Genomic DNA, 15000 nt, shown 5'->3' with positions numbered 1-15000 from the left:
AGAATTTGACCACCCGCCAAATCAACCAGGATGCGGAAGGCTTCTTAGCCTTCCGGACAACCCAGAAATATTTCAAGAGAAAGATTAAAAAGGTTCTGGAATTAGGGAATTGTAGTGGTGGAGCCCCCACCACTACTGCACTCGTTACTACGAATGGTCCCAGAGTGTAGCAGTTCTCGTAAAGAGACTGGACATTCTTAAGATAAAAGACGCGAACACTGATTAGCTTTTCCAAAAGGTTGCGTCGAATATATTTTGCAGAGATCTATTTTGTTTAAAGGTCACGGAAGTTGTGACAGCTCTAACTTCGTGTGTCCTTACCTTCAGCCAAGCTTGGTCTTCCTCATTCAGAAGGGAATGAGCTTCTCGTATTAACAGTCTGAAAATAATAGGATAAAGAATTCTCTGACATAGGCAAAGATGAATTCTTAACTGAACACCATAAAGCTTCAGACGGGCCTCGTAAAGGTTTTTAAAATAGAACTTAAGAGCTCTTACAGGACATAATACTCTTTCTAGTTCATTTCTAACCATACGATAAGTTTGGAATAACGAACGATATTGGTCAAGGCCGAGAAGGCAGCTCGTGTTCGGCTAGAAAACCAAGATGTAGAACATGTAGCCGTTACGGATGAAAATCCGATGTTCTTGCTGAAGGCATGAATCTCACTGACTCTTTTAGCTGTGGTTAAGCATATCAGGAAAAGAGTCTTAAAGGTGAGATCTTTCAGGGAGGCTGATTGAAGTGGTTCGAACCTGTCTAACATAAGGAATCTTAGAACCACGTCTAAATTCCAACCAGGTGTAACCAAACGACGCTCCTTCGAGGTCTCAAAAGACTTAAGGAGGTCCTGTAGATCTTTATTGTTGGAAAGATCTAAGCCTCTGTGACGGAAGACTGATGCCAACATGCTTCTGTAACCCTTGAAAGTGGGAGCTGAAAGAGATCGCTCTTTCCTCAGATATAAGAGGAAGTCAGCTATTTGAGTTACAGAGGTACTGGTCGAGGATGCGGATACTGACTTGCACCAGTTTAGGAAGATTTCCCACTTCGATTGGTAGACTCTAAGGGTGGATGTTCTCCTTGCTCTAACAATCGCTCTGGTTGCCTCCTTCGAAAAACCTCTAGTTCTCAAGAGTCTTTCGATACTCTGAAGGCAGTGAGACGAAGAGCGTGGAGGCCTTGGAGTACCTTCTTACGCATGGCAGACGTAGCAGGTCCACCCTTAGGGGAAGAGTTCTGGGAACGTCTACTAGCCATCGAAGTACCTCGGTAAGTTATTCTCTCGCGGGCCAGAGGGAAGCAACTAGTGTCAACTTTGTCCCATCGTGAGAGGCGAACTTCTGCAGTACCTTGTTGACATTCTAGAACAGAGGGAATGCATATAGATCTAGATGAGACTAATCTAGTAGAAAGGCATCTAAAAGAACCACTGCTGGGTCCGGGATAGGTGAGCAAAGTATTGAGAGCCTCTTGGACATCGAGGTTGCGAAGAGATCTATGGTTGGCTGGCCCCAGGTGACCCAAAGTCTCTTGCATACATATCTGTGGAGGGTCCAATATGTTGGAATTATTGTCCCTTCCTACTGAGACAATCTGCTAAGACATTCAAGTTGCCTTGGAAGAAACTTGTTACTAGTGAAAAGTCTAGACCTGTGAACAGGAGAGGAGGTCACTAGCGAACTTGCACCATGTCAGAGAGTAGGTCCCTCCTTGCTAGGAGATGAACATCAAAGCAGGGAGTTGTCCGTGTTGACCTCCACTACTTTCTCTTGAAGGAGAGACCTGAAGCTTTTCCAGGTCAGACGTACTGCCAGAAGCTTCTTGCAGTTAAAATGCATTGTCCTTTGACTCGAGTTCCATAATCCCGAGCATTCCCTACCGCCTAAGGTCGCACCCCAGCCTACGTCCGATGCGTCTGGGAAGAGAACGTGGTTGGGAGTCTGAACAGTCAGGGGAAGACCCTATAAAAGGTTGATAAAGTCCTTTCATCAGGTTAGACCAGACTTATCTTCCGGAAACCGGGATCGAGACCGCTTCTAGCGTCTTGTCCTTTTCAAGTGAAGAGCTAGATGAAACCGAAGAGGACGGAGGTGTAGTCTTCCAAGTGACACCAATTGAACCACGGATGACAGTGTCCTAACCAGACTCATCCACAGCCTGACAGGGCCGTACTCCTTCTTCAGCATCTTCTGGATGGATAGCAGGGCTGGGGGTTGATCGTCTTGATCAGCCATGTCCTCATCAGAGGGTTCCTCATCCGAAACTGATGAGGAAACGGCAACGGAGTGGGCAACGTCTGACTCGCTGAATCCGGTCGCACTGGTGGATGCGTGACGGAGCCGGACACAAGATCATGGTACTGCTGCACAGTCTGTGAACTGTCAACCATGGGGATGCGAGGAAGTACAGCGACAACCCGAAACTGTCTAGACTGTCTGGGTAGTGCAGACAACCCCTTATCGGGTTGCTGAGGTTGCCGCACTGCGTCACAACAAGTCACCTCTGCTGGTTGTTGAACGTCTTCCCAGTGACACACTGAACGTCCACAACCACCTCCGAGAGTAGCTTAACGTCAACGTGCGACTGGCAACCCACACTGGGTCGCACCGGTGGAGGAACCATCTCAACTGGCGGACGTGAGTAGGATACCTCAGCGTCAACAGGGCGTACAACCAACCGGTAGGAAGGTCGTTGGCAAGAAGGTTCTTCTCCGTAAAAAATCCTCTATCAAGGACTAAACTTGGACTGCATGTCTTGCAACAAAGCCCAAGGTCTATGGGAGCAGGTGTGGCAACAGACGGGGTTAGCGACTGAAGCGGAACCATTTACCCTCCCTGGAAGCATGTTATGCTTTAATTAAAGTCCATAGGAGGCTAAGCAGCTTAAGGCTCCTCTCCAAATGACAGAGTCCTCAAGGGAATATCAGAAGGAGGGAGAACAGCACTTTCTCATCTACAGGAACCATGTCTGAGAAAAGCTAGGTTATCTCAGTGAGGGTTTCACTGGTGCAAAAGCAGCAGACCAGAAGGCAACGTTATGAAACTGCTTGACAGTCTGTGAACTGTCAAAAACTGAACTGTCAACCACAACAGGAGCGTGAGGACATACAGCACTGGTGTATTAGTAGCAGACCAGCAGGCAACGTCATGTAACTGTTTGACAGTCTGTGAGTTGGCAACAACCAAAGTTGTGTGGGGAAGCCTCAACTCCTGACTGACTAGTTTGCTGCGGGCGAGTGGCGGTAACCACAGTGTGTTGCGGAGGCTGACACACCGTGTCAAAACACGGCAGCTTGTGGTAGCTCACGCACGGCACCGGAGTGCTCCGTGTGACTGTGGGAGTCATCATACATCTGGCAGGGTTGACTGTGCATGGGTGGAGGAGCTCTCACAACAAGAGTGTGGGAGCAGGAAGCCATGCCGGGCGCACAACCGTGGTAGGTGTAGGCCCACGGGTGCATCGTCAACCTTCTCCGCAGTCGGAGTGTGGGAGCTGGCAACAACAAAAGCGGAGTGTTGGTGCGTGGGAGGGGCTGCCGTGGGTTGCGGAGCATGCCGTATGGGATGCGGAGCATGCCGCATGGGTTGCGGAGCATGCCGCATTGTGTCAAAACACGGCAGCTCTACAGCACCTTCCCACTGCTGATGCGGTAGCTCACGCATGTCAATGGAAGGTGCAGCATGAACATGCGTCTGGCAGGGTCGACTGCGCATCGGAGGTGGAGCTCTCACAGGTGGAGTGTGGGAGCAGGCAGCCGCAGTATCTGCTGAGCGCACAACCGTGGCAGGTTGTAGATTAACAGGTGCATTGTCAACCTTCCAGCACGATACTCCTGCATGAAGGAGCAAGCTGAGACTGTATAGTCTGCAGCATGGACCACTAGGGTCTATGAAAGACGGCAACAAACGGAGCTACTGTCCGTTGTGACTGAGGGTCTAAAACAGCTGGTGCGGCAACAGACGGAGTTACTGCCTGTTGCGGTACCACCTTGCCTCTCTTGGGAGGTGTACAGTCGTCGGATGACTGGAGCGAGTCCGAACTGACCCAGTGGCTACACCTAGGCCGTTGGACTTGCGCGGAAGGGACCGACTTGCACTTAAAAGCTGCAAGATTTGGTCCATGGTTTCTGCGAGAAACCTCTTCCGCAGACGAGGAATAAATGGGCTCTCTCGTCTTTGTGTGGGTGGGGTGATCACGTCGGCAACGTGTGTAGATACACCCGAAACCACGGAGGGAAACGTCTGTTCGTCGATCAAGACCTGTGGAACCCATAAGTCCTTCGACATTACTTCTCCCCTGGGCTTGGGAGCTTGTAAGAGGTATCGGACTAGGTGAACAACTGGCACGAACAGACGAACCCTCGAACGCAACACTGTAACACTTTGCGCATATCACTTTATCACTTTTGATTTTCTGTTTGCACTTATTTCACTGAACTCGAAACTTTAAGTGATTTGTACCTGAAACACGCAATCCTATCCTTCATTAAAAGGTAGTAATTGCGAAAACAGTTTTACAATGTAACAGAAAAACATAATGAAAGATAAAGAATTCAGTGGCTGGAAAAGAGACTAAACACTAGATCAAATAAACTACGTTTAAAATCTCTCACCGCATAAAGCCTGGGAACAAGAATAAAACTCTAGAAACGTTTTACCTTCTTCCCCTATAGCGACTAGGGAGAAGAGTAAAAAACGAGAACAACGTTACCCGCTTGAACGAAACGTTTATTCTCCTCTCTCTCCCTCCGTCTCTATCTCTCTCTCTCTCTTGACTTAGAACCTGAGAGATGAGCCCAATTATATATCGTTAAAACATATTATTTGTTAAAGGAAAAAAACTGAAAGGTTTCCCAAATAAAAAGTTCCTTTATTAGAATTAAAACCATTTAAGCTAAGAAAGAATGAACGAAACCCTAGAATCGGTTTACTCTTACTGCAACGTGAAACCGTGAAATACTCTCTCTCTATCGTAACGATAGAGCGCATGTTGAACGTTCTGAACGTCAACAACTGCGGAGACTAAACTAAACGTTAGTTCATCTTTGAAAACAGTACGAGACTATCAAAGAAATTCTTTCAAAAACATTAAAATTAAAATAGCATAAATTCTTAAAAGGAAATACGATATGACGGGCTCAATGTTAATTAACTTCGGTTCCAAGTAAGGACCGCCTACTATTAGGAAAGGTCGCATATAAACAAACATAAAAATTAATTTTTATAAGTTTATAATAAATGGAAAGTTAATCGAAGAGGCCTATAAATGGCGGAGAGATTTAAATAAATCTATAACTTTGTTAAGCAAAATTACCAAAAACCTAAACACACTTCCGTCTAAGGGAAGGGTCGGTAATTAAAAGTGAAAGAGAGTCTATACTCTCTTCGTCACCAACACTTCCGTCTAAGGGAAGGGTCGGCCATTTAAAAGTGAAAGAGTCCATACTCTCTTCGTCACCATAATTAAATCTATCGAAAACGAGTTCAAGTTTTGAAATGAAGATAAAACCCCTGCATAGCGAAAGCTCAAAACTGGAATAGTGTACTTCACCAAAAAGTTGTGAAAACAAATCCAGTTAGGGACGGCGTATTAGTAGGTCTTGCCGGTGGCACGACCGAGGAAAAATTGAGTTCTTGTTGACAAGAAGTACTTGAGTACCTGCTCACAGATGGCACTGTTGTGTACACCCCCACCTGTATAGCGATCGCTGGCGTATCCCGACCTTAGATTTCTGTCGGGCAACAGAGTTGACAGCTACATGATCATCGGGTAAGATTAATATTGAAAAAAAGAAATTGCAAGTCATACTATAGCTTACGTCATTTGACTGTGACTTTATAGAGTAGGCGGAGTGTTTACCTACCGCCATCATGTTTTTCGTTAGATTACAGTAGGTTGGAAAAAGTTCTAATCCTACCTTTTAAGCTATAAACATAGCGATCAAATACCAAACAAAACCAAAATAAGCGAATGCCAATAACCAATTTAGGAGTACATCACCAAGATAACTGCCAAAATTCAGCTTAATAACAAGTGAATATCTGACGATGTTGCCCGCGTGAGCGGCAGAGAAAATCTGAGGAGACATGGAATGGTTCTAAGTACTGTCGCGTGAGGGCTCACTGGTGGTACACCTAGCTACTCAATCTGCGATTGCCGCGAGTTTTGATTTTTCTGCCGTGACGTCAGGGACTTAAGCTATATATATGTCCACCGGGTAAGTCAGATATTTAAAATTTAATTTTGCATGCAGTTTCTACACTAGACGTAATGGTTTCATAACCCATTACGAACTACTCAAGTGAAAAACCAATTTTACAAGGATTTTAGCGGAGTAACATCCACTGGTATCCGTGTTTGACTAATACTTTGAATAATGGAAAAAACCGGCATTCAGTTCATTTTAGTTGTGTTACGTGTCATGTCAGTCGTGGAATCCAAGAAATTTAGGGTATTTTCCCCAAATTTACAATAATTTCCCCAAATTTAGGATATTACCCGCGAATTTACGATAATTTCCCTGAATTTAGGGTAATGCCTGCTTTTTTTTGGCTATTTTGATGCTATAGATAAGTTTCACAGTACTCCTGGGTTAGTGAATCATTTTTCTTAAAAGCTCATTGTGTTATCCCTAAAAGATTAGTGTCCCATGTGCGATTCTGACATGACAAATTCGTAGATAATTTGTATTTTTCCTAACTATACAAACCTTAGCTATTTAATAGGGGTTATACTTTCGGCGTAGCTGAAATGGTGAGCCATTAGAATTTTAACGAGGGTTTACTACTCCACCACTAGTTAGCGAGGGGTAGGGAGGGTAGCTTGCTACCCGCCCCGCCTCACACACCTGTGCTTGAGCTCACTTTGCTTGGAGGTAAGACTTCAAGGGGGATAGGGCTGGCGGGCAAGTTTGATTAAAAAGCTAAGGTTTGTATAATTAGGAAAAATACAAATTATCTACGAATGTCATTTGTTCTGTAACCGACATACAAACCACGCTATTTAATAGGGGTGACTCACCCGTTAGGAAGGGTGGAAAGTCCCGGCCAGTACTGACTTTTGGCTTTGCCCGGGGACTCTATCTGAGTGTGTCAGCACTCAACAATAAGGAGTCCTTGCACCTCGCTAGAACCTTGCTACGCAAGGGCTGCGGCCTACGTAAGCTGTGTGTGAAGGTATGAAGTGTGATTCATACTAGGAAGTTGACCTGTAGTCCTTTAGATTTTAACTTTAGGCTATGACTCTCCCAATACCACCTCGTCAGGGTATGGGGACGTGACAGTATTAGCTTAATACTAAGAACACAAGGATACATGGTTTACCTGCAGTGGTTCAAGGTCAGCTGTGCAGAGAACCCAGGATGCTGCTTTCCCCAAGAGAGGGGGGGGGGGATGAAGAAAAGAATAAGAGCCAGATATACCTTTTCATTCATGCAGACTAAGACCGGGTAACAATGCCCTCAACCTTCTGCTACTTGTCCATTAAGGAGCCTGAGGTTTTAAACCAGCTGTTGTGCAGCCACCACAGGGCCGATAGAAAACGTATCGAGCCTCCTGTGGGTCACGTCTCGCAGGTAGTGGGCTGTAAAGGTCGTCTGACACTTCCACCCCCCAGCTTGGAGCACCTGCGTCACTGAGAAGTTTTTCTTGAAGGCCAGAAACGTAGCTACGCCCCTGACGTCATGTGCTCTACGGCGACGTGACGGAGGAGGGTCTGGATTCAGGGACAGATGGATCACCCTACGAATCCATGTCAAGATGTTGTTCTTGGTAACCCTCCTCTTAGTCCTCCCAGTGCTCACAAACAATAGCTGCACCTGGGGACGTACTGCAGCCGTTCTTTTGAGATATACCCTGTAGCCTCAGACTCCTTACTGGACACAGTAGGAGATGGTCTGGGTAATCTGTTACAGAATGAAGACTCGAAATCTGGAAGCAGTCAAGCCGAGGGTCCGGCACCCACGGATTCTGAGTCTTAGCAATAAACTCAGGGATGAATTTGAATGTTACCTCCCCCCATCCCCTTGAATGGGCCATAAGAGAGACCATGAAGTTCACCGACTCGCTTGGCCGAGGCCAAAGCTAGTAGGAACACCGTCTTCCAAGTTAGGTGGCGATCTGAAGCCTGGCGTAATGGTTCAAAGGGAGGTCTCTTAAGAGACCTGAGAACTCAAACCACGTTCCATGGAGGAGGTCTCACTTCCGCCTGAGGGCAGGTAAGTTCATATCTCCGTATGAGTAGGGAAAGTTCCAGCGAGGAAGAAATGTCCACTCCTTTGAGCCTGAAGGCTAGACTTAAGGCTGAGCGATAGCCTTTCACTGCAGAGACTGAAAGGCACATTTCTTCCTGCAAATACACGAAGAACTCCGCTATTGCTGGAATAGTGGCATTGAGGGAAGAGATACCCCTTCCACGACACCAACCACGGAAGTGTCTCCACTTTGCTTGGTAGACAGATGCGGATGACTTTTGAAGATGTCCAGACATCCTGACCGCAACTTGTTGCGAAAATCCTCTCTCAGCAAGGAGATGCCGGATAGTCTCCAGGCGTGAAGTCGTAGCGAAGCTATGGCTTTGTGGAAGATGTTGGCATGTGGTTGTTTGAGTAGCTCGTGTCGCGGAGGGAGTTCTCTCGGAAGATCCGTTAGGAGTTGCAGAAGGTCTGGAAACCATTCCGCGTGATGCCATAGCGGAGCTATAAGGGTCATTGAAAGATTGACCGATATTCTGGTCTTATTGAGGACCCTCCTCATCAGACAGAAGGGGGGAAAGGCGTAAACGTCGATGTTATCCCACTGTTGTTGGAAGGCATCTTGCCAGAGTGCCTTGGGATCCGGGACTGGAGAGCAGTACAACGGAAGCTTGAAGTTCAGCACTGTAGCGAACACATCCACAGTCGGGGAACCCCACAAAGTCAGGACTTTGTTGGCTACTAGATGATCCAAAGACCCCTCAGTACTCACTATCCGAGATGCTCAGCTCAGACTGTCGGCAAGCACATTCCTCTTGCCTGGAATGAAGCGAATCGAGTGGGCTTCGGTCCATCTCAGTACTGTATCTCTACTGTGAGATGGGATAGCTGGTTTGAAAAGGTACCTCCTTGCTTGTTGATGTAAGCCACTACTGTGGTGTTGTCGCTCATCACCATCACAGAGTGACCCGCCAGGTATTGTTGGAACTGTTGAAGGGCCAGGAATACGGCCTTCATTTCTAGCAGATTTATATGGAGGTGCTTTTCTGATTCTGACCACAGGCCTGAGGTCCTGTGTTGCAGAACGTTCACCCCCCCCCCTTTCTTTGAGGGGTCAGAAACCAGCATCAAATCAGGGGGGAGGACGAGAAGATCCACTCGCCTGCGTAGGTTCTCGTCTGTCACCCACCACTGAAGGTCCGTCTGTTCCGCAGGACCCATAGGGATCATGATATCTGGGGAATCGTATCCCTGATTCCACCGAGACTTGAGTCGCCATTGGAGGGATCTCATCCTGAGGCGACCGTTGGAAACTAGACGAGCCAAAGATGAGAGGTGACCGAGGAGACATAACCATGATTGGGCTGGAAGTTCTTCTCGTCTGAGGAAAGGGTTTGCGACCCTCCTCAGCCTTGCTATCCTGTCGTCTGATGGGAAGGCTTTGTGGAGATTGGTGTCTATGATCATGCCTAGGTATACCAGTCTTTGAGTGGGAAGCAGGGAGGACTTCTCGAGATTTACCATGATCCCCAGATCTTGGCAAAGTCCCAGAAGTTTGTCTCGGTGTCGAAGAAGGGCTGACTCCGAGTCTGCTAGGATCAGCCAGTCGTCCAGATAACGGAAGAGACGGATGCCGATCTTGTGTTCCCACAACAATATTAGGGTGAACAGTCTGGTGAAAACCTGTGGTGCTGTGGAGAGACCAAAACACAGCATCTTTAACTGGTAAACTTGGTTGTCTACGCTGAATCTTAAGTACTTCCTTGAAGACGGATGATGGACTGGGATCTGGAAGTATGCGTCCTTCAGGTCCAGTGTACACATGAAGTCTTGCGGGCTCACTGCAAGTCTGACCGTGTCTGCCGTCTCCATGCTGAACGGAGTTTGCTTGACAAACTTGTTCAGAGCTGAGAGGTCGATGACTGGTCTCCAGCCCCCAGACGTCTTCTTTACAAGAAAGAGTCGACTGATGAAGCCTGGCGACCCGTCGAGGACCTCTTGGAGAGCGCCCTTCTTCAACATGGTCTGGATTTCTGCCCGAAGGGTTTGCCCCCTTGCCGATCCCATGGCAAGGGAGCTCAAACGACACTGGATCCGCTGTCAGGGGAGGTAGAGATGTTGTGAACGGGACGCGATATCTCAGACTAATTACGGAAATCGTCCAGGAATCGACCACGAGTTTCTGCCACCTGTTCGAGCAACTTTGTTGGCATCCCCCACTGGTGGACATGCAGGGGGACTGCCAATCCTAGCGTTTGCAGCATCGGCCGCTCCCTCTAGGATTCTTTCCTCCCCTGGAGGACTTTTTGCCTTTCTTGTCCTTGACAGGAAAGGGCTTAGACACCGTCGTCTTTGCTGCAGCTGCCGGATTCGTGGTCTTGGTAGGACGTGGCTGCTGGGGTGCTGGAGGTTTATAGCGCTTCGATGTTAGAGCCCTATGTAGGAGAGTCCTGGTTGGACTTCCTCCACCTCTCAGCGGCCTGCTCCACGTCCTTAGGCTCAAACAAGTTCTTCCCCATAACGGAAGAATGCCTGAGCCTGCTGATCTCGGTATTGGGGACCTTTTGATGAAACCTCTCAGACACCGCATCTCGACGTTTCAAGATGGTGTTAGCCCACAAGTTCGAGACATGGTGGGCTGGAAACTCGATCGTGCAAGTGCCCGAGAGTAAAAAAGGTCTTCATTGCCTTCCTGGTTCTTTGGACAAATCCTCTGAACGTAACAGGATGCATAGGGTCTCTAGCCAGATATTCAGCCCCGAAGTGGCCTGCATGGCACACTTCGCACCTTCTCCTGGCTAAGGATCTCCGTAGCCGAGAACGAGACCTGACGGTTGGAGTCCCTCTCAAGAGGGACTCCCCTGGTGAGCTCTTCCAAAGAATGGTGAAGGGGAAGAGCTAAACAAGTCTCCTCAACGATGTTGAAGTACCTCCTCTGTTGGACACGAGGAAGTGGGAGGAGTTTGTTGCCGGCGCTGAATCGGCTGGAGGAGGCAAGCTCGGAGAGCTTGACTTCGACCTTGTCTCTGGCACTCTCGCCAGAGACCAGGGCAAAGCCGCACTGGCCTTCGCAGGTTTTTGAGTCCCAAAGACTCGGTCCAAGATCGTGTCTTTGCCCTCACGAGGAGGAATCTCTGGATCAGCAAACCCCTTGAGATTCCTCATAAGGGTCAGAACCTGCCAGAACGCATGTTCTGATTCCTGCAGGTCTCCTCCTGAAGGGCTAGCAGCGAAGTCTCCTATTCCCAAAGGCTCTTCTTGGGGGGACTCGTGGACGTTTTCCGAGTGCTTGGCAGACTAAAATCTAACCCTTGATGACAACTTCGGCACAGTCTTGGGAGGTCTTCGACTCCCTCCTGGGATGGATGCAGGACTCCAACAACGATGGTGGGAGGCTCTTCTCCACCCCTACCTTAGAAGACTTTCCAGCACGAGGTGGGGTTTCCCTCATTGGTGCGATGGGGGAACGCCTCACCTCACGTGACTCCCGAGGACGGGAAGTCTTCGTCCAAAGGGGAGGGAGAGAAAGTCTGGGGGGTTGAGGAGACCTTCCTCAAGTACTTACGAGGAGTCAGCTTCGCCCTCGGAGAAGTTACCACGTTCGAAACTCCTCTCTTCCTCTTCAGGGGCGTAGAAGCTGCCAAGGATTTGTGGCCCAGCTCAGAGAGAACAGGCTTAAATGCCTGCATGACCACTCTACCCAGTGTCCCAAACCAAGGCTGTTGGCTGACGGCTGCGCTGTTAGATACTCCCTCTGGAGGGAAGGGGATCGACTGATCCCTAGGAGGAGTTACCAAAGGGGAGTTCACCTTAAAAGATGGAGAGGAAATGTCCCTGGACCTTTCTGGAACCTTCCCCCCTGCCGGCGAGCGCACTGTTCTACGCTTGCGTGGGGGGGGGACGCGACGATGACCTTGACGTGTGTTGTCCTGCAGCCTCGCGCGTGGGGGAGGGGGGGGGGTGTTGTTGATCGGGCAGGGGCGCGAGCTGGGGAAAGCAGAGGGTGCGCAGAAGGAAGGTTGCGCGCTCGCGCAGGATCCGGCTGAAGAGCCCGTGCGGGCAGTGATACCGTTGGGCGGGCGCAGGCGCACATCAGGCTGTGGAGATGGGCGTGGGCACGCAGGGAGCACGTGCGCAACCTTGTTGGCGCGTGTGGGAGACCGCGCGAAGGCGTGATGGTGAGGGATGGCGCGCAGGTGAACGATGGCGCGTTGGCGAGTGCTGTCGAGCAGGGTAAGAAATTAACTTCCCTACTGCGCCCAGATCAAGATCGTGGGCGCGCAGGAGAGAGCTGGCGCGTAGATGAGCGCTGGCATGCAGGAGAATGATCACGCACAGTAGGTTGAAGGCGCACAGTAGCGCGCTGGCGATCAGGAGAGCGCTTGCGCGCTTTAACAGGAACCTCCTCCGTAGAAGAGCGCTTGCGCGCAGTTGAGCGTTGGCGTGCAGGTGAGCGCTGGCGTGTAATGGACGTATGCACCAACTTGTGCATACGCCCTTGTTGCCCCGAAGGGACCATTGTCTGCCTTACAACAGGATGTGTTGGTGCCCACAGCGCGTCGGCAGCCAGGAACGGCGACGGAAGGTCAGCAGGTCTGACGGGAACAAGGTCGCCGTGTCCTTTGTAAGGACGACCTTCTACCGAAGGAGATCGCGAACGATCTGCAGAGAGGTCCAGGGTTGTAGCAGGGAGAGTCGGAGAACGATGGCGAGGTTCTTCTGCGACGGACTGCGGAGACGATGAACCGAATAGGCGCCTTCTCACACCCTCCTCCCCCCGGGAGAGGAGCTGCCTCGCTATGGGAGGCAACTCCCTCTCCCGAACCCAGAGATCGGGCAACAGAACTACGGTCTACGCTACCACTCGACAGTTTCTCGGAAGAAACCGATCGAGCGGGAGCTTCGGAGGAGGTTTGGGCAACGGAAGAAGAGCCCTTGGGATTTTCTCCTTTCAAAGAAACCTTCAAAGGGAAAATATCCTGTCTGGACTATTACTTCCGTTGCCGAAAAAACCTCTCCTACTGGGAGGTAGACCACTCCCTACACTTATTATTTCTATCACACCGCTGGCCCCCACAATAAGGACAAAGGGTGTGAGGGTCAGTATCGACCGCCGACATAAACGTGCCACAAGGGCGGTCGGGTAATCCAGGACACTTTCGCATGATAGCAGAGGCCAACTTCAAGCACACCTGTAAAAGGAAAAGCAAAAAGCATTAAATGGCTGTCAGAAAGGCGAGGGTGAAAGTGGACACATCCGACTACCACCCGAGCCGAGAGCAAAGTGAGCTCAAGCACAGGTATGTGAGGGGGGGGGGGGAAAGATAGCAAGCTACCCTCCCTACCCCCCGCTAACTAGGGGTGGGGTAGTAAACCCTCGTTAAAATTCTATTGGCTCGTCATTTCAGCTACGCCGAAAGTAATAACCCCTATTAAATAGCGTGGTTTGTATGTCAGTTACGGAACAATTAGTTTTTAGGGAAGATCAGCACATCATCTACTACAACGCTTCTGTAAAGATTGCCAAGACAAACAGACACATAGGTGTCAATCATAAGGTAAGGAATTATTTGTTATTTGCTTTATCATACTGTAAGGATTTATTTGAAATTTTCATTTAGTTTGTGATCCGGGAAGGGGCGTACTGAGGGCTCCCCGCCCCTTAGGGATTGTGACCTGGGAACTACTAGGTTAGGTTAGGTGGGTTTGTTAAGTTCTGAACCTGGTAATTCTATACAATAGCTCTTCCAGCAACTTATCAAATCTAAGTACTTTCACTAAAAAGAGGGAAGACCAAGGTTTCGCTTGATATATAAATCTACGCGGTGCTAGGTATGGAAGTGGTTTAAAATCAAAATTAAATTTGACCCACCAGAAACAAACTAACTCCCTCGACTTTAGAGCTCTTAAATTCCTCCACAGACTGACCTCTCGTTTGTTTGTTTGTAAATTAAAAACGATTGTCATTATTACATCGACTGTATTCTATGTAGCAAGAAGTCACCCAAATGTCATAGTTTTTAACCAATGATGATTATCCACATTTTACTCGGGACTAGCATTTTAACAAAACTACAGTAGAATCGCGTGACGTGAATACCCAATCAGGTAACATTTTACTAGGAAACTAGAACTTTTCGATACTTTTCACACAATTTCCTAAGCGAAAGTCTTTTGATAACCATGGAGGCGTGTGAACCTTCAACTTCTGGGCAATTTCTCGTTTACCATCTACTTTGACATCAATTTCGGTGGATTTTCTCCCAAGATCTTGTCTCGATCTATATCATAAATATTTTGTTTTACGTCATTGAGGTAACATCGAAATATTAAAGTACTGCCAGGATCGCGGTGTTATCAAAAGTGAAAAGTGACACTATTTGCCCCACCTGTGGTTCTAAGTAATGGGTTCTAAGTACTAACTTGATATCAACCAAAAAGCATTACGGTGTGACAGAAGACATGTTGCATTGAAAAACAAAAGGTGAAAAAAACAAAAAAAAAGTAGTTTTTACAAATCCATTTTCAAGGGAACTTGGTTTGAAAAGTATCATTTAGATATAGAAAATAATTTGTTACTTGTATATAATTAAATTTGTGTTAAATTTAGTTATGAATTTGTTGACAATGAATTAGGAATTTCTCAATACTATAAACGATTGGTGCTCATTCATTCCTGAGGTTATTGTGTATAGGGTTTTGAGTCGGAAAGGTCCAGATCTACGGGCCAACCAAGGGAAAGGCCCGTGCCAACAACAAGTGTTGGCTTTAATACCCCAACAACAACAACAGGTCCAGCTCACCT

General features: G+C 48.3%; 1 long non-coding RNA gene across 1 annotated transcript in view; it reads right to left on the bottom strand.

The window, feature by feature from the left end:
- The window catches only part of LOC137621170 (uncharacterized), a 44698-nt gene that overhangs the window by 28627 nt on the left and 1071 nt on the right, over nucleotides 1-15000 (bottom strand). The gene's annotated exons all lie outside the window — the stretch shown is intronic.

Source organism: Palaemon carinicauda, chromosome 27 (genome assembly GCF_036898095.1).
Source record: "Palaemon carinicauda isolate YSFRI2023 chromosome 27, ASM3689809v2, whole genome shotgun sequence".
NCBI classification, from domain to species: Eukaryota; Metazoa; Arthropoda; class Malacostraca; order Decapoda; family Palaemonidae; genus Palaemon; species Palaemon carinicauda.
Note: the sequence above shows the minus strand (reverse complement) of the source record. Positions and strands in the feature narration are given on the sequence as shown.